The sequence below is a fragment of the Ursus maritimus genome, unplaced genomic scaffold (assembly GCF_017311325.1).
Source record: "Ursus maritimus isolate PB19 unplaced genomic scaffold, ASM1731132v1 scaffold_3, whole genome shotgun sequence".
Classification (NCBI taxonomy): domain Eukaryota; kingdom Metazoa; phylum Chordata; class Mammalia; order Carnivora; family Ursidae; genus Ursus; species Ursus maritimus.
In genome coordinates, this window is record NW_024425563.1 from 4,683,977 (window position 1) to 4,707,429 (window position 23,453).

General features: G+C 49.7%; 1 long non-coding RNA gene and 1 pseudogene across 3 annotated transcripts in view; one reads left to right on the forward strand and one right to left on the reverse strand.

Moving 5' to 3' along the window:
* The window catches only part of LOC121105775, a 366,257-nt gene that overhangs the window by 321,337 nt on the left and 21,467 nt on the right, over nt 1–23,453 (reverse strand). The window lies entirely within an intron of this gene.
* Nucleotides 11,656–12,628, forward strand: LOC103660983 (annotated as a pseudogene).

Below are 23,453 nucleotides of genomic sequence, written 5' to 3' on the forward strand. Positions count from 1 at the left end.
GGCCTGGGGGGAAGAGAGGTCACCCACAGAGGGTGTGTGACTCAGCCGGGATTGATAAACTCTGCAACTGTTCACACTGCAGGGACACAGGAAACAGGGTGCTGAAGCTGAATGTAGCAGAGCAAATAGGCTGGAGAGACGCGGGGAGCGCCAGGGATCGTGGGCGGTGCAGGGGGGAGAGGTGCTGAATCTTCTCCCTGAGTCCTGCCGGTACGAGACTGTCTGCCACTGCCCACCAGAGCCTGTCCTATCCCCACCATGCAGAGGGAGGACCCCCGCGGGACAGGCCAGGGGCCCTCACTCTCTCGTCTGTGTGCATAGGGTGCCTGTAGATCAAAGACTTGTTGGGAAAATAAAAATTAGATTTGCCTAGAAGGTGGCATAGTGTGGGGGAGAGAGAAGGAACACACACGCACACAAACACACACACACACACACACGCACACAAACACACACACGCACACAAACACACACACACACCCCCCACATAAGGGAAGGTCTTGGCTTGTCAGCTAACACATCCTGAGCCGAGGACTAATACTTTGCCGAGGACACTGTACTCAATATGAGAACACTATTAACACCATCCCTATGAGAGGTCACAATGCTTTGCAAGTCAGACGAACAACGGCGTCTCGATGTGTGATCGGAGAAGAGGAAATCGCTACAACAAGCATTTTTCTGTTAGTTCTTCCACATGAAATAATTGATAACATGTCAAGCCCTCCCTTGAAAACATTCATCTTACGCATGTGCTTCTTGGTAAGATATTCACAGCCGGCAGCAGAGCAATTATTTATTTTAACATCTGCATTTAAGCCAAATGGTATTAAAATTCATCAAGGCTCCATCCCTGATCATACAAAAACCGAGGGCAACTCTGTCTCAGCCCAGGTTTCTGAAGCAATCTATCCTCCAAACAACGAGACACTCTGTGGCCGACACAAATTATAGCTGACTTTATTGTATTTGCCATTTAGATATGATTGCAACACCATTAACAAAAAAAATGCCCCGCAGTATGGCTTTCTGTCAACAGTGAAGTCAGCCTCAGGCAATAGTGGGCCAAGAAATTCCCCTTTGCTTTAAGGACACCCAGTCCATTTTGTTAGGTTACGTATTTGGGGGCGAGAGGAGGGGGGATTCTAAATAAAGCAGCCATTCCTACAGCTCTGCTCACACACGCAGTGCGCAGAGGGCCTCAGCTGCCAGAGGTCTCCGCTCCCTTCCAGCAAAGGGACTGTTTCTGGAGTCTGCCTGAGCCCAGGAGCACTTTATGTTCAAGGGAGAACTTTACTTTAATCAGTGGTGAAATATGACCCCCGATACGTCAAAGAGGATGACAATTCATTCTTGCGGGATTCGAATCAATACCCCAGCATCTCCCGAAGAGCCAGTAATTCGCATATATTGTTTAATTGCTTCTGTTCCATTTCAACCCCAGAATGGTCTTCAGGAGGAGGGGAGGGCAACCACAGCTTCTGATCTTCAGAAAGCAGCTGGGAAATGACGTGGCCAGTGTGTCGCTTTGTCAGATGATGCCCCCCCCCACGCCACCAGCAGTGCCCCCCCACCCACCGCCCCTTCTGTGGGAGTCACTAGGACCCTGTGCCCCCACGTGCTAGCAGCAGGTGTTAGCTTCCAGCACACTGGAATTGACCAGGGAGAACAAGATAAAGGTATTCCATTAAGACCGCTAATGTTTTTCCCCCGTGGGCCACAGTTAGAACACTCAAAATGAGGGTATCCACACGGGCGGAACAAGTCCCGAGACCAGTCTCACATCCGTGCGATCCCGAGGCACCATTTGGTTTGGGCGCCTGCTTCCTGGAAGGTCCCTTTGACCCAGTGCCACTTAAACTCCTCCAGCCCCGAAGGCGGCTTCATGATCGTGAGACCTGCTCAGCATAGGAAGGAAGAGTCCGCCCAGCTCAGGGATGTCAGGGCACGAACAGGAACCAAATGGGCCCCTTTCCCTCGAGCCCAAGCTAGAGAGTCAAGCTCTCATTTCTCAGACCCTACTTACTCAGAATTTGTGTCCATTGACCTCGGTCTGGGCTGCTAAAATACTAGCATTAATTTTTAAATTAAATATAAAACTTATGGGGCACCCGGGTGGCTTAGCTGGTTAAGCATCGGACTTTTGATCTCAGCTCAGGTCTTGATCTCAGGGTTGTGAGTTCAAGCCCTGAGCTGGGCTCCATGATGGGTATGGAGCCCACTTACAAATAAATAAATTAATATATATATATATATACACACACATATATATATAAACTCAAAACTTAAGATAGATATATATATCTATCTTAAGTTTTGAGTTTTCCAGAAGTTTTAAGGATCATATTAATAAATGTAAAAGAAATATTTGCTAAGAAATAGCATGAACAAGATTGCAGCATGCATATTTAACCTAATTTAACAGAACGAATTATTTTTTAATACAGAGAAGGGCCAGTTAATATACAACAGGCCAAAATCAAATCATCATTAATCATTCATTTGTTAGAACAGAGCTTTGGAGTTTGCGTGATGAACAAACGATCTTTTGCGCATCTCACTAGTGTTTTGTATGAACTTGAAGGTGGTACAACACAGCTGTTGAAACGAATGCTGTAACTCAGACTGTAAGACGCCTTCTGGCCTTACCCCAATTAGTCGGAATAATGAGCCTCACATATTTACATATGCATCTATCTAAAAGATGATGTTCCTGCGGGAACTTAGAACTTAGCTCGGACGTGCATGCACTTAGGAAAGGTTGAGAACAGGAGCAAGCCTGTTACTCGTCCAGGGACGCAAAGCTACCACAGAACTGTGTGGATCTGTGCAGCAAATGACAGGTCAGAGGGTAAGTGCCTCAGTTTCTAGAGACAGGATCAGTCACTTGGGCCCTACGTACAGGGAGAAACCTTTGCACAGTGAAGAGTTTGAGAAGAATGGGAGGGCTCTGATGTGAGGGGGCAGGGGGTTGCACCAACAGGGCAAAGCCATAGGGCCTCCCTGGGGCGATGACGGAAGGAAGAAATCAGCTGGATCAGAGTGTTCGTGCAACAGTACCTTCACCCCAAACAATGTTTGCAGTGCTTTTTAACAAAAGACATGAACACAATGAAAATCCTTAAAACCAGGTAGAATGACAAAATCGACTCAATGAAAAGGGAAGAGTAAAATAATTTTACAGCCTAGGAACTCTATTAAAGAGAAACGCAAACCTTAGCTCTGAGTCTCCTGACACAGTAAAAGTACTATAAATATAAAGAAATAAGGAGGGCAGGGTGGCCCGAAGCCATGCTGAGATGCTCCGACCTCTCCCCTCCTCCCAGTGACTATCGTCATCAGACCGGCTGGCCCTGGGTCAGCACTGACTGTCCCCATGCAGACAGCATCGCTGGCTCGTCCTTCCTTCCCCTGAGTTGTCCAGGCCAGGGGCCTGGGTGTGACCTGGTCTCAGTGCTGCTTGGGGTCCCGCTGGCCCTTCCCTGTTCTGGCCGCACAGCTCGGGGGTCACTCACACACTTCTGGCCAGATGCAGCTGCTGCGAAGGAGGCGGGAGGCTGGTCTTCGACAGAAGCGACCCCCGTCAGCTGGCCCTCAGTATTTCTCAGAATTTTTGGATCTGTGATGATTACATGAAAACCACCACTTACGGGGGGCTGCTGGGGAGAAGGGTGTTGGGGCGAGAAGCAAGACAGAGATGGGATCGGCCTGGAACTGCTTCCGATCTGGCTGAGATCTTGAGACCACCCAGTTCAGGAGGGACCAGGCTGGCCCTCTGACTTGGGAGCTGTCTCTTCTGCTCTACCCTCCCCCAGTCAGAAACTGCAGCTCTGATGCTGGGGGCCTTCCCGCCCGCCTCTGAGTCTCCTAACACCTCCTGTCCCACTGGCATTGCATCCATTGCTCTATTTGACTTCTACTCATCCTCTGTCCATGCTCTCTTACCTGCTCTGCCTGCAGCTTTGCATTGCGAACCTCCCCGGCCTTCCCGGTTCATCTCCCCAGTGCTTTTCACTACCACCAGCTCCAACCTCTCTGCATCACCCTAACACGTCACGGGGCTTTCTCCGAGGGGGCCAGAGAGCGGTGAAATCATTTCGACAAACAGGAGGTATTTAGGACCTTCCCCTGTGTGTGTGCAGAGCTGCGAGGGGCCCCCCAGGTTCCAGAGACGCCTGCCTGCTTGTCCGGCCCTGGCTCTTCTGTGTCTTCCCCAGCAGGCCCTGCCCCCCACCCCACCCCCGCCCACTCCACACCCGGCTTAGTCTGTTCGGGCCGCTGTAACGAGACACCACAGTCTGGGTGGTTTATAATCCACAGATATCTATGTCTCCCCTCTGGAGGCTGGAAGTCCAAGGTCGAGGCCCCACCGAGATGGTTGGCGCCTTCTCCCCGTCTCCTCGCTGGCAGAAGACACAGAGAGGGCTCTGGGGTCTCTCTTACAAGGATGCTGATCCCATTTGGGGGGGTCTCCACTCCCACGACCGAATCACCCCCAAAGCCCCACCTCCACACCATCACCTTGGGGATGAGGTTTCCATATACAAATTAGACAACAAACGTTGTCTAGAGCCCCCATGTTTCTCCTCTGTAAGGTGTTCAGTGCCCTCCTGGGGCCCCCCTCCCTACCCTCCTCCAGCAGAACCTGCTCGCAGGAAAACACCCGATTCCATCCTTCTCAGAACTGAAGCCACCCGTCCCCTCTCCCCTGGGGACACACAGTGGCTCAGCTCTTACTGCAGGGAGAGGATCCAGGCATCCAGCCCAGAGAGGGAGAGCTGGCCCAGCTTCCCCCACATGCCCTCCCCACCCCGACCTCCTACCCACACCCTGCACTCAGGACAAGACAAGTGGAAAGCAGGGCAGTGGACGTCTTTAGCCACAAGTGTCTGCATACCAGCCAGAGAGGCAGGGGACTGGGTCTCGTGTGGCAGAAGCAGTTTACCAGGGTGCGTTTCTACAGCAAGCACAGTATACGAAAATCACCAACTGCCAAATGGCCTCCAAAACTGCTTAGAGACGCAGTGTATTCAGCATCAATGTATGGGGACACCTGGGTGGCTCAGTCGGTGATGTGTCTGCCTTGGGCTCAGGCATGATGCCAGGGTCCTGGGAGCAATTCCTGCATCGGGCTCCTTGCTCAGCAGGAGCCTCCTTCTCCCTCTGTCCCTCCCCCCTGTTTGTGCTCACTCGTTCTCTCTCCATCAAATAAAATAAAATCTTTTTCTAATAGTGTCTTTTTTCTCCTAAAGATTTTATTTATTTATTTGACAGAGAGCAGTGAGAAAGCACAAGCAGGGGGAGAGACAGAGGGAGAAGGAGAAACAGGCTCCCCACTGAGCAGGGGGCCCAAAGCAGAGCACGATCTCAGGACTTTGGGTTCATGACCTGAGCCAAAGGCAGAGGTGTAACGGAATGAACCACCTAGGCACAAAAACACAAGTCACAAATGAAGAAGAAATATTTGCGAGTCATGTCTGATAATAGATTTGTATCCAGAATCATAAAGAACTCCTTCAACTCTTTGAAGAGATAAATGACCTCGTTAAAAAATGATGAAAGATTTGAATATTTGAATAGATGTATCATCAGAGAAAATATGTGAATGGCTAGTTAGCTCATCGTAAATTGTTCAACATTATTAGTGTATTAGAGCGATCAAAATTAAAACCAGTACATACACACTAGAATGGCTATAATCAAAAAGGTTGATAATACTAAGTGTTGATAAAGATGTGGAGCATTTGTTGGCTCACAGACACATGAAAAAATGTTCAAAATCATTAGCCATCAGGGAAATTCAAATCAAAACCACACTAAGATACCACCTTACGCCAGTTAGAATGGCAAAAATGGACAAGGCAGGAAACAACAAATGTTGGAGAGGATGTGGAGAAAGGGGATCCCTCCTACATTGTTGGTGGGAATGCAAGTTGGTACAGCCACTCTGGAAAACAGTGTGGAGGTCTCTTAAAAAGTTAAAAATTGAGCTACCCTATGACCCAGCCATTGCACTACTGGGTATTTACCCCAAAGATACAGATGTAGTGAAGAGAGGGGCCACATGCACCCCAATGTTCATAGCAGCATTATCCACAATAGCTAAATCGTGGAAGGAACCGAGATGCCCTTCAACAGATGAGTGGATTAAGAAGATGTGGTCCATATATACAATGGAATATTACTCAGCTATCAGAAAGAACGAGTTCTCAACATTTGCTACAACATGGACGGGACTGGAGGAGATTATGCTAAGTGAAATAAGTCAAGCAGAGAAAGACAATTATCATATGGTTTCACTCATTTATGGAACATAAGAAATAGGAAGATCAGTAGGAGAAGGAAGGGAAGAATGAAAGGGGGGGTAAACAGAAGGGGGAATGAACCATGACAGACTGTGGACTCTGGGAAACAAACTGAGGGCTTCAGAGGGGAGGGGGGTGGGGGACTGGGATAGGCTGGTGATGGGTATTAAGGAGGGCACGTATGGCATGGTGCACTGGGTGTTATACACAAATAATGAATCATGGAACATTGCATCAAAAACTGGGGATGTACTGTTTGGTGACTAATATAACAAAATAAAAATTATAAAATGGGCAAAAAAAATGTAAAAAAAAAGAAATGTTTAAAAATGTGATTATTAAAAAAAAATCTTTTTCTAAAAAAATCAATATATCATCCAGCACAGAATGCAACACAGCCCGTCCTCCGCTGGACCAGGACACACACGTCTCCATGAGAACCTGTGCATGGACGGCTGCTCTCAGCCAAGTACCAGATGGTTCTGCAGGCTCTGGACACTCACTGGCTGGGGGCCGCCCATCACAAGAGGCAGTGGCAGGTAAGACGACTGGCCCCAGCCACACCAAGTGCATCCCTGCGACCTTGAGCCCTCATGCAGAGGAGAGCACCCCCCAGTCCCCCAGGTTCATGTCCTGCCAGCACACCAAGCCCAGGGGCAGCTCTTCTGCCTCACTCATGCTCTGAGCTGCCCTCATCTCAGGGCGGATCCCAGCCTCTTGCTCCGGAAAACGCTCACCTGGAATTTACTCTCGCTCTGGCCAACTTGGAAAGTAAACTCGAGTGTTTGACAGGCCCTCATGTGTGGCATATCGGTATGGCCCCAGCATTTGAGTCACATACAGAGTGTGTGTGTGTGTGTGTGTGTGTGTGTGTGTGTGTGTGCATGAGCCCCTCACTCTGCTCTGTCGTCCTCCTTCCTCTGGGTTTTACTTGCATTTGGGAGGTCTGGTAACACCACGTGTGCCCAGATGGGTACCACCATCTCCCAAGTTCTACGTGCCCTGCCGAGGGTTGGATGAGGGTGCAAAGGTCCTGGCACTTTCCCATAGATAGTCGTGGAGCTGAGGGAGAGCCCCCGTATGGGGAAGGGGCTTACCCAGCCCAGGCTGGAGACCCCCAGGGGTGCTGGCACCTGAAGATGCTCCATGGGAAGCAGGTGCTGCCTGCAGGGGGATAGCTGAGGACACATCCCTGAACCTCGGAGGGAGATCACACAGTCACTACTTTGTTGATGCCACAGAAAAATAGCTGTTTGTTACAGGGGTTGCTTGGGAATTGCTGCAATATATAATTTGCTGCTGTTGGTCCTTAGAAACTCATAGAGGCAATTTATCAATCCAGATCATTTGCCTGTGAGTATTGCTTTCATTAGTCACAGTGTGGACAGCTTTTGAGTTTCTGAGATTTCTCCCACTTACACACATTTATGATCCTGTAACTCTGGTCCTGGGTGTGGAATGCTTTCCCTCCCGACCACCTCCGAATCTTTGGCTGATCCTTGGGCAAAGGGGAGTGAAAATACACACACTCGGGCTTAACCAAACACTAGCTCCTGGTGATACCACGTGCTTCCTGAGAAAGGGACGCACACATTATCTGGGCCTGGCATTCCAGGGACGAGCTGCTAGGACTGATCGCTGACTCATGTGGCTCCCACTAGGAGTCCCCAGCCATTGATGGAGGGCAGACGGCCAGACGACAGGAGGACGCGATTTGCTACCCCCAGAATGCCCACTCCTGGGAACAGGTGAAGAGTCAACAGAAGCTGGGCACACACGTGGTGACGTTGACAGGGAGGCGCAGCCCACGGGCACAGGAGGCCAGTCTCCTCACAGATCAGGGAGCTGAGACCCAGAGGGTGAAATCCCTGCTGGCTACCGCTGGCAGAGCCAGGTGCTGGGTGTGCTTCCAGGGTGCTTTGTGGACCCAGTTGTCAACGTCTGTGAACGTAGGCTCTGACCCAAGGCCACTGGTGAAAGGCAGGTACCCACCCAGGGATGCCAGCAGGAGCTCTGTTCCCCTGAAGCCTCAGTGCATAAAAGACCCTCTGGTAAACCTTTAGCTGCCCTCCATCTCAGTCTGTGTCAGAAACAAGTCTCCCCGTGGGTCCCAAAGCACTGAAACCAGAATCGCTAACACTGCATTGAGAAAACATCTCAGATGCCAGAAAACCACCATGAAACATGGAGGTCCACATGGGGTTCCCTAGGGTAATTTATGAGCCAGCTACTTGAGGAGGGGGGAAAAGACAGCTCTCTGCCTTACGAGGTTCTCCAGATAGCACTGCCCTTTTATTCAGCTGCTGTCTAAGAAGCGCGGGGCCAAGGACACCATAAGAGAAAAACCACCTGCTCCCAAATCACCCGATGGTAAACACCAGGGCACGTATGAGGGGCTCAGAAACACCTACTTGATTCTTTCACGGGGCTAGCGAGTAGTCAGGCTTCTCCAGAAAAACAGAACCAATAGGAGAGAGACGGAGACAGAGACAGGGGGAGAGAGAGAGAGAGGAGGGGAGATATATTTCGGACATTGGCTCACGCAGTCAGGGAAGCTGCTGAAGACCCACCATCTAGGAGTGCCCATGTCCGAGGGCAGGAGAAGATGGCTATCCCAGCTCAAGAACAGAGAAAGACTTTGTTCTTCCTTCGCCATTTTGCCCCATTTGGGCCCTCAGTGGATCACACAGCAGTGAGGGCGGATCTCTTAACTCAGCCTACTGAACCCAATGCCAATCTCTTCTGGAAACGCCCTCCCAGACACACCCAGAAAGTACACGTTACCAGCTATCAGGACACCCTTTGATCAAGTCAGGTTGACACATAAAATCAACCATCACAACGTTCTTTTTTTTTTTTTTTTTTAAAGATTTTATTTATTTATTCGACAGAGATAGAGACAGCCAGGGAGAGAGGGAACACAAGCAGGGGGAGTGGGAGAGGAAGAAGCAGGCTCATAGCGGAGGAGCCTGATGTGGGGCTCGATCCCAGAACGCCAGAATCACGCCCTGAGCCGAAGGCAGACGCTTTAACCGCTGTGCCACCCAGGCGCCCCCATCACAACGTTCTAATTAACCCTACTGTGACAGTCATTTCACAGTATATACGTGTATCAAACCATCACATTGTACCCCTTAAACTTGCACAATGTTGTATGTCAATGACGTCTTCATAAAGTCGGGGGGTGGGGATTAAACATCACAGCTACCATTCCATTTCCACTTTCCTTAGAAGTCAGAAAAACTAGATCCTGGTCCCAGGCATGGTAATGCCTAACTGTGTGGCTTCAGGAAAGTCACTTTACGTCTTTGAAAATTTCAAGGGTTGGGCTCAGTTAGGAGTCACAGCTGAATGTCCTCAGGGGCTGGACAGGAGTGACACTGTGTGAAGAAGGCAAAAGTGTAAGACAAAAAGGAATGGTGGGGATTGGGGTAAACAGGAGAGCCTACACAAGCATCACTCTATGGACTAAGAGAAACAAACTGAGGGCTTCGGGGGCGGGGGGAATGGGATAGACTGGTGATGGGTAGTAAGGAGGGCACATATTGCATGGTGCACTGGGTGTTATACGCAACTAATGAATCATCGAACTTTACACCAGAAACCAGGGATGTACTGTATGGTGACTAACATAATATAATAAAAAAAATTATAATAAATATATATATAAATATTCTTTAAAAAATGTTAGCGCAACCCACAGGAAACACTCCTACAGGCTACAAATCAGCACTCCCAGAAGTGTGTGGTCTCTGAAGGTTGCTGTACATAAAACTTCTCAGTTCTAGGATCTGTATGAGGTAGGGCAGATTATTCCCCCAAGATATGTTTCAGTCAGGATATATTTGGTGGTCTGAAATACAAATCCACACAGCTACCTCCAGGAAAGGGGGTTTATGATGGAGTACTAGGTTTCAGGAATCCCAAGAGAAGCTAAATAGGGCCAGGGTCACCTCCAGAGACCCCAAGAAAAGGATTCCGTGAACTTTCGGCCTCATGCCTCACCAGTGATAGGACGAGCTACCCTACAACTGATGGCTTCTTCTCTATCCCCCTATCCTCCATTCGGTCTCTAAGGGCCCACTTTCAGATTCCAAAGGGAGGATTCTTTGGACCTCTCCCAGACCCAGTGCCCAGCCTTGGCCAAGCAGCCATGGCCAAGGAGGATGAGTTCACATGGTCAATCACAGCTCTGCAAGCACAGCTCTTTATGAGACCGTGGGAGGGAGTAAGCAACAGAACATCCCAATACAAGGTCAAAATGGAAAGGATGGGTTTTCCCAATTATGTTTTTTCCTGAACATTTCAGATATTCCCTAATGGCACCGTCTTCCTGCTAGTTCATGGATAAAATCTCTCCTGGTCCTCTTGGTAGCTTTGCATCCTACCAGCGTCGTAAGGTGCTCCCTGCCCTGGGCCCTCCCTGGCACCTGTCGGCTGGGTGGGAAGGGAGCCCCGGAAGCTGAGCGTATATCGTCCTGTGACCAGGAAGGAATGGGCGCAGAGCAGCTTTGCCTCCACGTCATTCATTCTCAGCACATAGGAGATGTCATGGGGCTTTATGAGTGCTAAATCAGTTTTATTGGCCATATGATTTGATTGATCTTGTTAGTCTTGACAAGAAATCAATTGGAAAAAAATATATGTACCTTCCCGGAATGGGCTCTCCATCTTAAGGTAAAAGAACAATGTAACAAGCGTGGAGGAAGATCCAGGGAGCAGCCTTGGTAAAATATGACCAAGCCCAAGGCCCTGGAAGACGCTGCTCTCTGTTCTCCGAAGCCAGAAGGAAATGAGGAGGGAGACACACGAAAGGGATTGGGAAGTTCAGGGATGTCACGTCCAGATGAGTCTCTCTGAGTTTCAGAAAAGACACGCGGCCGTGTGCCCACACGTGCCCCAGGCTCCTACCGCGACATCACGGGGGAAGAGCCCCCACGGAGCCTCCTAACCTGATGACTAGAGTAAGACTGTCTTGGGTCCAAGTCATCCTGACTCTGCTGTTCCCTAGCTGGTGACTTTCCCTTCTCTGCCCCTCAATGTGCTTATCTGTTAAACAGGGGTAGCAGGACCGACCACACGAGACCACCGTGAAGAAGAGCGTGAGGTTGGCGTGGGCAGAGCAGAGCACGCCCCGAGCACCCACACGGCCCTCTGCTCCTGGGGGCCCAAGGCACGTCCCCTACTTCCTCTGACCTCTAGTTCTAAAGGCAAATCTGGTGCTGGGTCAGCAAGGGCCAATGACTCAGGGGCTATGGAAGCCAACAGACCCAGGTTCGAATATTGATTCCGACAACATACCCAGCTGTGCCGTCTTTGTTTCCCGTCTCTGAAAGGATCGTGCCTCAGAATCACTTGTAGTGTGGTATTCGTCTGCTCTGTATTCTGGCTGCCATAAATGAAAACACGAACAAGGTGGCTTAAACATCAGAAACTGGCTGCTTCTCCGAGAAAACGGCAAATGGCCAATGACACTGGTGCTATGGGAGGGCCCAAAGGGCCGGGGGCCCTGGAATGGGAGGCTTTGGACACGGCACCCAGGGTCATGGCCGTGGCCGTGGGTGTGGTCGTGGTCATGGGCAAGGCCACAGAGCTCACGGAGGCAAGGCTGAGGACAAGGAGGGGATCCCCGTCACCAAGCTGGGCCGCCTGGTCAAGGACATGAAGCTCAAGTCCCTGGAGAAGATCTCCCTCTTCTCCCTGCCCATCAGGGAATCTGAGATCACTGATTCGTTCCCAGGGGCATCCCTCCAGGATGAGGTTTTGAAGACTATCCTGGTGCAAAACACACCCGTGCTGATCGGCGGACCAGGTTCGAGGCATTTGTTGTCATTGGAGACGACAATGGACACGTTGGTCTGGGTGGTCAGTGCTCCAAGGAGGTGGCCACTGCCATCAGTGGGACCATGATCCTGGCCACACTTTCCAACATCCTGTGCGGCAAGGCCACTGGGGAAACAAGACTGACAAGCCCCACGCTGTCCGGAGCAAGGTGACAGGCCACTGCGGCTCTGTGCCAGAGCATCTCATCCCTGCCCCCCGAGGCCCTGGCACCGGGTCAGCCCCTGCGCCCGAGAGCCTACTGAGGACGGCCAGTCTGACCACTGCTGCCCCTTGGTCAGGGACTGTACTGTCCCCTGGGCGACTTCACCAAGGCTACTCTGATGCCATTCCCAAAGCCCACAGCTGTCTCACCCCCTGAGATATCTCTGGAAAGAGACCGTGTTCACCAAGTCTCCCTATCGGTTCATTGACAACTTATAAAGACCCACACCTGAGTCTTGGTGTGGAGGACCCAGGCTCCAGCTGTGGCAGCCACTTAGTTATATACAAGAAAAATAAATGAATTCATGCCCGTTAAAAAAAAAAGTCAGAAATTGGCTTTCCCACAGTTCTGGAGGCTGGAAGTCCAAGATCAAGGTGCTGGCCGATTTGGTTTCTGGGGAGAGCTGTCCTCCTGATTTACAGCCAGGCACCCCCTCGCTGTGTCCTCATGGGGGGAATGGCCACTAATCCTATCAAGTCAGGGCCCCACCTGTTTCCCCTCATTTATCCTAATTGCTTCTGTAAATGCCCTATCTCCAAACAGTCACGCCATGGGGGCTTAGGGGCTTCAACATATGAATTTGGGAAGAACACAATTCAGTACATAGCAAGTGCTTATTAAAAACACAGAGTGCTGGGCCCCATCCCAGGCCTGCCCAATCAGAGCCTCTAGCGATGGGACCCAGGAGGGTGAATTCTTAACAAGCCTCCTGCGCCTGACCCTCCTTCCTGCATGTTGCAGGTGGGCTGGGACTGCCCCATCCCCTTCATGACGTCCCCTCATACCCTTTGTGAGCACTGAACTACCGAAGGGGCCCTTGTAAGACCCCAATGCACCAGCAGCACGTGTGACGATGCACCAGCTCTGGCCCCTCTTCCAACCTGGGCCTCCTCAGGCTGCTGCCAGGGGAGCCCCCGTGGGCTTGAGAATAAGTCACAGGGAGCTTTCAGAGATCCCCTAGCTTCAAAGGAGATACACAGGAAGAAATCAAAAAGCTCCAGGACAGCAGAAGGCAGCACCAGCCTGCCTCGTGCAGACACCCATCACCCCTACACCCGCCAAGACTCTGCCGTACTTAGGTTTTTTCTCACTTTTAATCATTTTGGTCAGACTTTAGGAATTCACCCTCAGAGTCCAATAGGTCCTTTGTGCAGGTGAGGAAACAGACTAAGAGATCCAGGAATTCTGGTTTAAAATCAATTTGGGTCTCTAGCAGTGAAATACAGACTGAACAAATGAGAGAGTGGTGTTTCCAGAATGGAAACAGAGAGAGAATTCCAAGGTTATTAGTCAATTACACATTTTGTGAATTGAGTGAACAGAGCACCTTTTGGTTCCACAGCCCCAAAGTGATGGCATGGGTGGAGGATCGGGCGGGGAGCAGCTGCCTGGCGCACGGGGCACTTCTCACGATGACAGTCGGGCGCGGAGTCACCATGGCGCCCATGCTCCGCCTCTACCGAAGGAACCTGGGCTAGGAGGTGGGACAGGTGCAAGGAAAGGGGGGAAGGATCAGGAAGAGAGCTTCCTCTAGATTTCTAAAACACTGCCCTTCGCAATGATAAGATCCCACCACACACTGACCAGGACAGAGCAACAGGAACGGTGGTTCTTTGCTGGTGGGGACGCGAACGTGACAGCTGAGTGGTTTCTTAGAAAACTGGCGATACTCGTCACACAGCGCAGGAATCGTGCTCCACGTCACATTTGGTCACCTGCTGCTGCTGAGAAGCCACACTGCGTGTACCTACAGGTCAGCTGATACCCTGGGACGCGGGGCCCCTCCAGTGGCCTGAGAATCAGGAGAGCCCGGCCCTCCAGAAATGCATGGGACCGACGCCATGTCACTGCCCTTTTCAGAACAGTGTCTGCACCCGAAACACAAAGAAGCCAGGCGGACTGCTCTCTACAGCTCCCTCCACCCCTCGCCTCCGCCATCCTCAGCGCCTGGCCAGGTTCAGCAGTGTGCACAGACCTCCAGCCTGGAACAGACACACCCGGTGTACACACACACACATGCACACACACTCGCACACATGCATGCTCTCACACATGCACACACACATGCACATACACATGCACACTCACACACACATGCACGCTCGCACACACGCACACTGACACACATGCACACTCTCACACATGCACACTCTCACACATGCACACACACATATGCACACTCACATACATGCACACTCACACACCAACTCTTACACACATGCACACTCACATACATCAACTCTTACACACACACAAACTCATGCACAGAAGCACACACACACATCCCTCTGGGAGTTAAACTCACTGAAGGTGAACGCGAAGTGGTCTGGGAGAAGTAAGATCTTTAAAGAGAATCTCTAAGAAAGCCCCTAGAAAGGGTTTTCCACTCCCCCCACACACAAAATGGTGTTTGGAGATTAAAGGAAGGGGTAACATAAGCCGAATTTATACAGAAAATACAGTCAGACTTGCTCCCCCACGGCAGCCAGCCTCCTGCCCCCATGCTCTGCAGCCAGCAGGGGAGGCCCCCCTCCCGCCTCCTCCATCGTCCCCAGAGACCCCTGTGCAGGAAGGGCTTCTCAGCTTGTGCTGGCCTCCATCACCGACTGACTCACAGACGGGGAGCTGCCCCCTCCCCCAGCATGAACAGCCTCCCCCCGCCCCGGGCCCCAGCGAGCCAGGCCCACACACAGCTACGGCCTGATCTGGGCAGCCCCAGCTGAGTTTACCAGACCGTACAGTGAATGTAATTTTCAGTCAATGTCCTCCGTCAGAAAGATATTTCTCACTAAGTGACAATATATTTCAGTCAAGGGGTGGTCACCGATTTAGTGCATTAGTGCTTGGGTCTAAATCAGCTGCTGCGCGTCTGGGCGAGGTGGCCATATGTCAGGCTCAATGGGTAGTGTGTCCGGTTCGGTGGGTGATCTATGGGAGTCAGCTTGATGAATCTGGTTTAGCAGGTGATCTACTTCCATTTCCAGCCAGTAATTATGTTTTAATGCGTGATGTATCCTTTTCTGGATGAGGTGTATTAAATCCCCGATAACTGTGTATTTATTTCGCCATGTCATGTATGCACACAGCCATTAATACACATTTCAATGTTTAATGCATCCACTCTGCCAGGCCATATATCCCTGACTCTTTCTGAAGTTTAGAACTGAATGGCACCTCATAAAACGCCACTTCATTAAGAATCAACAGGAATAACCCAACCAGAAAAATTTTTTATTGATGAAGGCTGAACAGAGAGATATCAAGTTCACTTATCACTTCTCACGGGGGAACGAGACAATGAAATCTTTATTGGAAAATTCTGTGTGTCAGGAACGCACTTCATCTTGTCAGGGGCAGCGCGGCCGGGAGAATATACAGCCCAAGCCCGATGTGAGTGATCGCCGCGGGAAGAAACCCTACCCGAATGCCATCTCAGCAGTTTCCAAGGCCTTTGTGTCAAATGGCTTTGACGTTTTCATTCCTGAGTGGCTTCTCTTCGTCGGGAAGTCTTTCATCCCAACCCCTCCAGAAGCCCTTGAGAGCTCAGAGCGCCGGACCTCCCGCACGCGCCGCTCCCTGCTCACCGGCCAGCTCCCCGGAAGCCAGGGTGAGCCCGTGCAGCTGGGGCAACTCTGCAACCAGGGCCAGTCCTGGCCAGCCTCCCAGCATCGGGAGCAGCAGGCCCCCTCCCTGAAGGGGGCGGGGTGGCCATCTCCACGCTCCCTTCAAGGTGTCCAGAACACAGAGCATCAGAGGCTCCCTCCGGGAAGTTCTCCAGCAACCCCACTTCCTGGTCTCCAAAGAATGCTATGAATACTCTCCTGGGGGTAGGATTTAGGTCAAGGTCAAGCAAAGTCCTGGTGGGTAAGGCAGGTTTACGCACCCCGATTCCCCTTCCTGAGCATTTTCCCAGGATGCTATGTAGCTGTAGAATCATGATCTATAATAGCTGAGAAATATCTCAACCATGGTAAATCAGATGAGCTAGATTTTTCTGGAATTACAATCAGTTTCAAACTATCTCCATGAGGTTGACTTTGCGCTCACTCAGATTCCACCGCGGATCTGGAGTCTGTGCGAACAGCTGTCCCCAACGGATGCCTCACTCACACCCAGCGTGGCCCCCAGAGCGTGACATCAGGGTCGCCGCAGAGCGGGGAGAGAATGTGGAGAACTACACGGAGGCTTTACCTGCTCCCCCAAGTGACACATGCCCCTTCTGCTCCCAGACCAATGGCGTGAGTCGGTCACCGCCATGGGGCCGATAAACCTCTTCCATGTGTCCAGGAAGGGAGGAAACACAGAAGTACCGTGAGCCCTGACGGCAGATAAGCTACGTTGCATTTACCAAAAGGGAATTGTTCACTCCCATTGCTGACCTTTATTTTGAAGAGCCAGACTTCTATGAATCAAACTCCCCAGTCCCTGTAGGGGCTCTCAGTTACTGAAATCGTTGATCTCAAACACGGATGGATCATCAGAGGCACTGGGGGTGAAACTCAGCAAGTCTTGGGTGGAACCTAGGAATCAGCATTTCTGAAGGTTCAGGTTATTCTGTTAACCATCCAGGTTGGGGTCTGTGACTTAAGTCACAAGTGATTTTCAAGGCAGTGGTAACTGATGGCCCTGATTTCCAGGGATCTGTGACAGGGGTTCCAAGCTCAGGGCTGTGGGTCCTTGCTGAGAGCATGGGGAATAATCACAAGGGACCCACAAATCTATACCAACCAAGCACTGGTTGAACACTGAATAAATAGGACGGAGTCTGCACATATATACATATGTATATATACATATATATATATATACACACACACACATACACACACATATACATGTATACACATATATATTATATATATGCATTATATACATATATATGTGCATATTTTTAAAAAGATTTATTTATTTGAAAGAAAGAGCGAGAGAGGAGGGAGGGGCAGAGGGAGAGAATCTTCAAGCAGACTTCCTGCTGAGTGCAGAGCCCGACATAGGGCTCAATCCCACAACTCATGACATCATGACCTGAGCAGAATCCAACCGAGCCACCTAGCTGCCCCAATTTGTATGTATTCTTTTAAGTAGGCTTCATGCCCAGCATGGAGCCCAACTCAGGGCCTAAACTCATGACCCTGAGATCAAGTACTACTGAGCCACACAGGCCCCCCTATATTTATATATTTTTAGATTTAAGTTGCTAACATTTTGTTAAGAATATGTGCATCTAAGTTCATGGTGGATATTGATCTGTGGTTTTGTTTTCTCGTATTATCTTTTTTCTGGTGTAGGTATCAATGTGCTGGCCTTAGAGAACGAATTGGAAAATATTCTCTCCTCTTTAGTTTTCCGGAAGTTTTCGTAGAACTGATATTATGTCTTCCTTAAATTTTGGTAGAATTCACTTGTAAAGCCATAGCTTTCTTTGTGAGAAGGTTTTTCATTATAAATTCATTTTTTTTTCATAGATGTAGGAACACTAAGCATATCTGCTCCTCCCTCCATGGGTTTGACCGGTTGTCTTTCAAGGGATTTGCTCGTTTTATCTGAGTTGTAGAATATTTTGGTATAAATTATTCATAATATTCTCTTTTCCCTTTAATGTGTGCTGAACCTGTTGGCTATTTCTGACTTCCTCCTGACATTGGTAACTCGGGGCCTCAGCTCCCACCCAGTCTTGCTGGAGATTTATCAGGTTGGTGGATCTTCTCCAAGAACCAACTTTTTGGTGTCACTGATTTTTTTCTGTTGTTTATCTGCCGTCCAGTTCATTGATTTCTGTTCTTATCTTTATTGTCCTCTTTCTTCGGCTTAATTTGAGTTTCGTTGGCTCCTTGTTTACTCATTCACCTGCTAGGGAAAACCACTGAGGAAAACGTTGACAACAGCTCATTCAAGTCGCCACAACATGTGCCCCCCAAGGGAACAAAGTCTCCTTTAAGGTCAAATGGAACATTCCATGTGTCTGGTCACTACCGCTGCAGGCATACTCTACCACACACAGCTCCGTCTTCAGAGAACTTGTCCTCGTTGCCTACCTGTAACCTTGAATCTAGATTAACTCCAGATTCCCTTAAATGTCTGCTATAGGAAGTTGGATGTTAGAATATATTTGTTACAGAAAGCCATGCTTATTCTCTTAAAGTTATGAACAATGTTTGCTGTAGATAATTGAATTCACTTACCAACTTGTTGTAATTAACCCAGTAACTTTGACCTGAACTCTTACGAGTAAAACCGCCTCTATATAAGCTGAATAAATTCTCTTGCTAGCTTACAAAATATCTCAGGTTACAGATCTAGATCTTTCTTCTTGCCAACCAAATCTAACTAAAGTCAAAATGGAAGTTTGAGGGGGCACCTGGGTAGCTCAGTCAGTTGAGCGTCCAACTCTTAATCTCAGCTTGGGTCATGATCTCAGGGTCATGAAGACCCGAGCTGGACTCCACACTGGGTGTGGAACCTACTATAAAAAAAATGAAAGTTTGAGCGTTCATTTCAGAAAGGAATGGACAATCTCGTTCTTGACAGCATGCACCTTGCAAAGGCACCCAGGAAAATGTCTTGATCCAATGCTGACATCAGTCCCCAGCTCCTTAGGTGGTTTTCCTTTCAGTTCTGGAATTCTCTGAATTCCATGAGTGTGTGCTGGCCCATGGGATAGTGGTGAAATGCTTTGGCTGTAGTGAGCCCCCTCCCCACATGCCTAGCACACCTGTCGAGTCCCTCCTCTTCTCTTTGTGTCCAGGCTCTGTTGGAATTGTCTGTGCTGCACCCGGGAGCTCACTTCTCTCCAATCATGCTGCTTGCCTGACAGGAAGTCTGAAAATCTTCTTCAAGAAGCACTAGTGCCAGGGTACCTGGGGGGCTCGCTTAGTCGAGTGTGTGGCTCTTGGTTTCAGCTCAAGTCATGATCTCAAGGTTATGGGATTGAGCCCCATGGCAGGCTCTGCGCTCAGCGGGGAGTCTGTTTGAGATTCTCTCCCTTTCCCTTTGCCCCTCTCCCCGCTCTTGCACTCTAGCTCACTCTCTCTCTCAAATAAATAAATAAATCTGAAGAAGAAGGAAGAAGAAGAGGAAGAAGAAGAAGAAACAACTCTAGTGCCAAGAAACTACATAGGGTTTCCTCTTTGCCATTAAATTTGACATTATCAAGAGCTGTGAGCAGGGGAAATTGGGCAGGCTTTGCAAACCCCAAGAGGGCAAGGGAGTCTCAGCAGAGGAAGACTTGCTCTCATCTTTGCTCTGTGGGCATGTTTAAGCTTCAAGAAGGCACAGCACCTCCTCCTTCTCCAACACCATTGTCTCAAAGACGTCATCGTGATGTGTTCGTGTCACAGTGGCCCTTCTCTCCTTTTCCTCCTTCCTTCCTCTGGGCTTTTGTCCCCCACCCCCCACCAGTCACCACCCCATCTTCACCACCAGGATCATCCACATCTTTCTGGCAAAGCTGACAGACCTATAAATCTAAAGGCAGCTGCACGTGTATTTCTTTATGCCTTTCAGTTCATAGGGAACATCTTAAACTGAAAGTCATTGAGCATTTACAATGAGCCAGGCACTGCTGGACATGTAAACTCACTTAATTCTCAAACAACATTATGAAGTGGATACTATTATTACCTGATTTGACAGGTGAAGGAAGAGAGGTATAGAGGGGGTGAAGTAACTTGCCAAAGATCTCTTGACTAGTAAGAAAAGAGCTAGAATCAGATCCCAGTCCTGTTCCGGAATTTGAACTCTTAGCCCCTACACTATGGATTATATTTTCAGTCACTTAGCATGTTATAATTATATATAATTGTTAAAAATACTATATGGAGGACCATTTTCTTTTACCACACACAAAAATAAATTCAAAATGTGTTAAAGACTTAAATGTGAGACCTGAAACCATAAAAAAAAATCCTAGAAGAGAGCACAGGCAGTAATTTCTCTGACATCGACTGTAGCAACATTTTTCTAGATCTGTCTCCTGAGGCAAGGGGAACAAAAGTGAAAATAAACCAGTGGGACTACATCAAAATAAGCTTCTGCACAGCAAAGGAAATAATCAACAAAAGTAAAAGACAAACTACAGAATGGAAGAAGATATTTGCAAATGATGTATTTGATAAGGGGTTAGTATCCAAAATATATAAAGAACTTAAATAACTCAACACCCAAAAATAAAATGATCCAATTGAAAGATGGGCAGAAGATATGAACAGCCATTTCTCCAAAGAAGACATCCAGATGGCCCAAAGACTCACGAATAGATGCTCAGCATCACTCATCATCAGGCAAATGCAAATCAAAACCACAATGAGCTGTCACCTCACACCTGTGAGAATGGCTAAAATCAACAACACAAGAAACGGCAGGTGTTGGTAAGGATGTGGAGAAAAGGGAAGCCTTATGTCCTGCTGGTGGGAATGCAAACTGGTGCAGCCACTATGGAAAACAGAATGGGGTTTCCTCAAAAAATTAAAAAATAGAACTACCCTACAGTCCAGCAATAGCACTACTGGGTATTTACCCCAAGAATACAAGAACACTAATTCAAAGGGATACATGCACCCCCGTGTTTACTGCAGCTTTATCTACAACAGCTAAACTATGGAGACTGCCCAAGTGTCCATCCATTGATGAATGGATAAAGAAGATGTGGTGTATACAAAAAACGGAATATTATTCAGCCATAAAAAAGAACGAAATCTTGCCATTTTCAGTGATGTGAATGGAGCTAGAGAGTATTATGCCAACAAAATAAGTCAGTCAGAGAAAAACAAATACCATAGGATTTTGCCCCTATGTGGAATTTAAGAAACAAAACAAATGAACGAAGGAAAAAAAGAGAGAGAAATAAACCAAGAAACAGACTCTTCACAGAGGGGAGGTGGGGGGATGGGTGAGCCAGGTGATGGGGCTGAAGGAGTGTACCTGTTGTGAGGAGCACCAGGTGGTGTACAGAAGTGCTCAATCACTAGATGGTACACCTGACCTAATATGATATCGTATGTTAACTATGCTGGAATTAAAACAAAAACTTATAAAAAAAAGAAAATACACTAGTGATAAAAAGATACAGAGGGATACATCAATGACTGCCTCACCTGCCCTGACTGTTCACAGGAACATCTGTTGTAACATGTGGGTTTCCAGGAACAAATTTGTCATGTGAAGTAGGAACTGACTAGATATGTGTCTCAGTCCCACCGCCAGCCTGCAGGACAGGACCAGCCAGAGGTCTCAGCGACCTCAGATGTCTCGTTACAGCGACAGGCCATAGCAACACGGGAGCAGAACAGCCCTGTGTTGGCTGGTGTAGCACACAACAACTGAAATAAAGAGTAATCAAGGCAAACTCACAGGCAGCTCACTTACAAAGGTCACCTGCCCTGTTTGTCATAACACCAACCTCCTAAGTCAGTGCTGCTCGCGGTCCGTCACACGGCTAAATACCCACCTCCCGACGTCCTGAGGTGACCAGGTGACAGGTAGGAGCAGTGGAGAGGAAGGGAACAGAGGTCGGGCAGCCCGGGGGTGGGGGTGAGCCAGTGTGGGGCCTGACGCGGGAAAGTCAGAGCTGCTAAGTGGCTCCTCGGCACATTTTTATATCATTCATAATGGGCCAGAAACTCACTTTTTGGGGTGTGATTGTTCCCCCAAAGTGAGGGTATTCATGAGCTATATTATCAGAACGGAGGTCCACGCCTTACTTGGCCACAATCTCTTAGAACACAGTGCACCTGAAGGAAGGCCCGCACCACATGGGAGACACACTGGGGTGCCCCACAGCCAACCCCGAGCTGAGGGCAGGACGGGCAGCGCCCGGCCACCCAGCACTGGTCCAGGGGCTCAGGAAACCCTTACCCTTCCTTACCACACCACCACAAGCCCCTCAACTGTCTTTCCATCCCCTTGACCAGCCGGCCCAGATTCTCCAAGGCCCACTTCACCACCCAGGAGGGTGGGCATGGCTCTCCCAGGGCTCCCCCCAGCAGCCATTCTGCAGGAGCACACCTGGGCTTTGCCCTGACCTCCTCTGAGCACCTGTTCTCCTAGCCTGCACCTGCTCTCCCCTCCACCCCACCCCTCCGCCAGCCTGCACCTGCTCTCCCCTCCACACCCACCCCTCCACCATCCTACACCTGCTCTCCCCTACACCCCACCCCCACCCCCACCCCCACCAGCCGGCACCTACCTGCTGCACCTGAGAGCCTCACTCAGTTGTCTAGGACAGACCCCTGCCCCCCACCACCAGGAGCTGCTCACGCCTTCTCCATCCCCCATGCCCACCCACCTGCAGGTCCCCTGCACCCCCACCGCTTCTGCTTCCCCAATCACATCTGTCCTTCTCTCTATCCCTCATCAACAGACATCTGAACACAATGACCGAGAGTCACAGAGCCTCTTGGCCATTTTCGGGGACATAAAGTAACGAACGCAGGAGAGGGGGCCATGGAGAAGACACCGCGCAGTGGCCTTAGGGCAGTCTCTGAAGCCACCTTATGAGACGCTGCCCAGTGAAACAGCGCCTACACCAGGTGGCTTCGCCAGGCACAGGATTATCTTTCATTTTGTTTCAACGTACTTCGCGGTCAGAGACGGAAACTACAGCCCGATGAGAAGCTCTGCCCTGGTAACTTAGTTCTCAGCATCTCTTCAGAGACTCCAACAGCAAACTCCAGAAGCATATGTCCTACAAGGGTGCTGCCAAGTTGTCTTGTTTGAGAGCTGGGCAAGTAGGTCCACGGTCTGGTCAGAAACTCAGACACCGGGAGCTTCTCTGATGATGCAGGGGGTCCCTAGAGTCCCAGGGCTGTGGCGGGGAGTCTGGAGGAGAAAGCCAAGAACACGGTTGATTTAATCCTGTGCGTGGCTCGGGGCTCTCCACGGGCGCCCGGGCTGGTTCCTACAGACCCAGTCCCAAATAACTCTTCCTGAGAAACAGCTTTAAACATGGCCCCACCTGTCACAAATCACGTGGAGAGAGGCACGGTCACAAATACAGACCCACACGCGCACAGGGTGAAAGGCAGAAGGACAACACCCTTGACCAGCTGTCATGGGTTGAACAGGAGGCCTGAGCCCAGTACCTTGCGATATGATCGCACTACCCT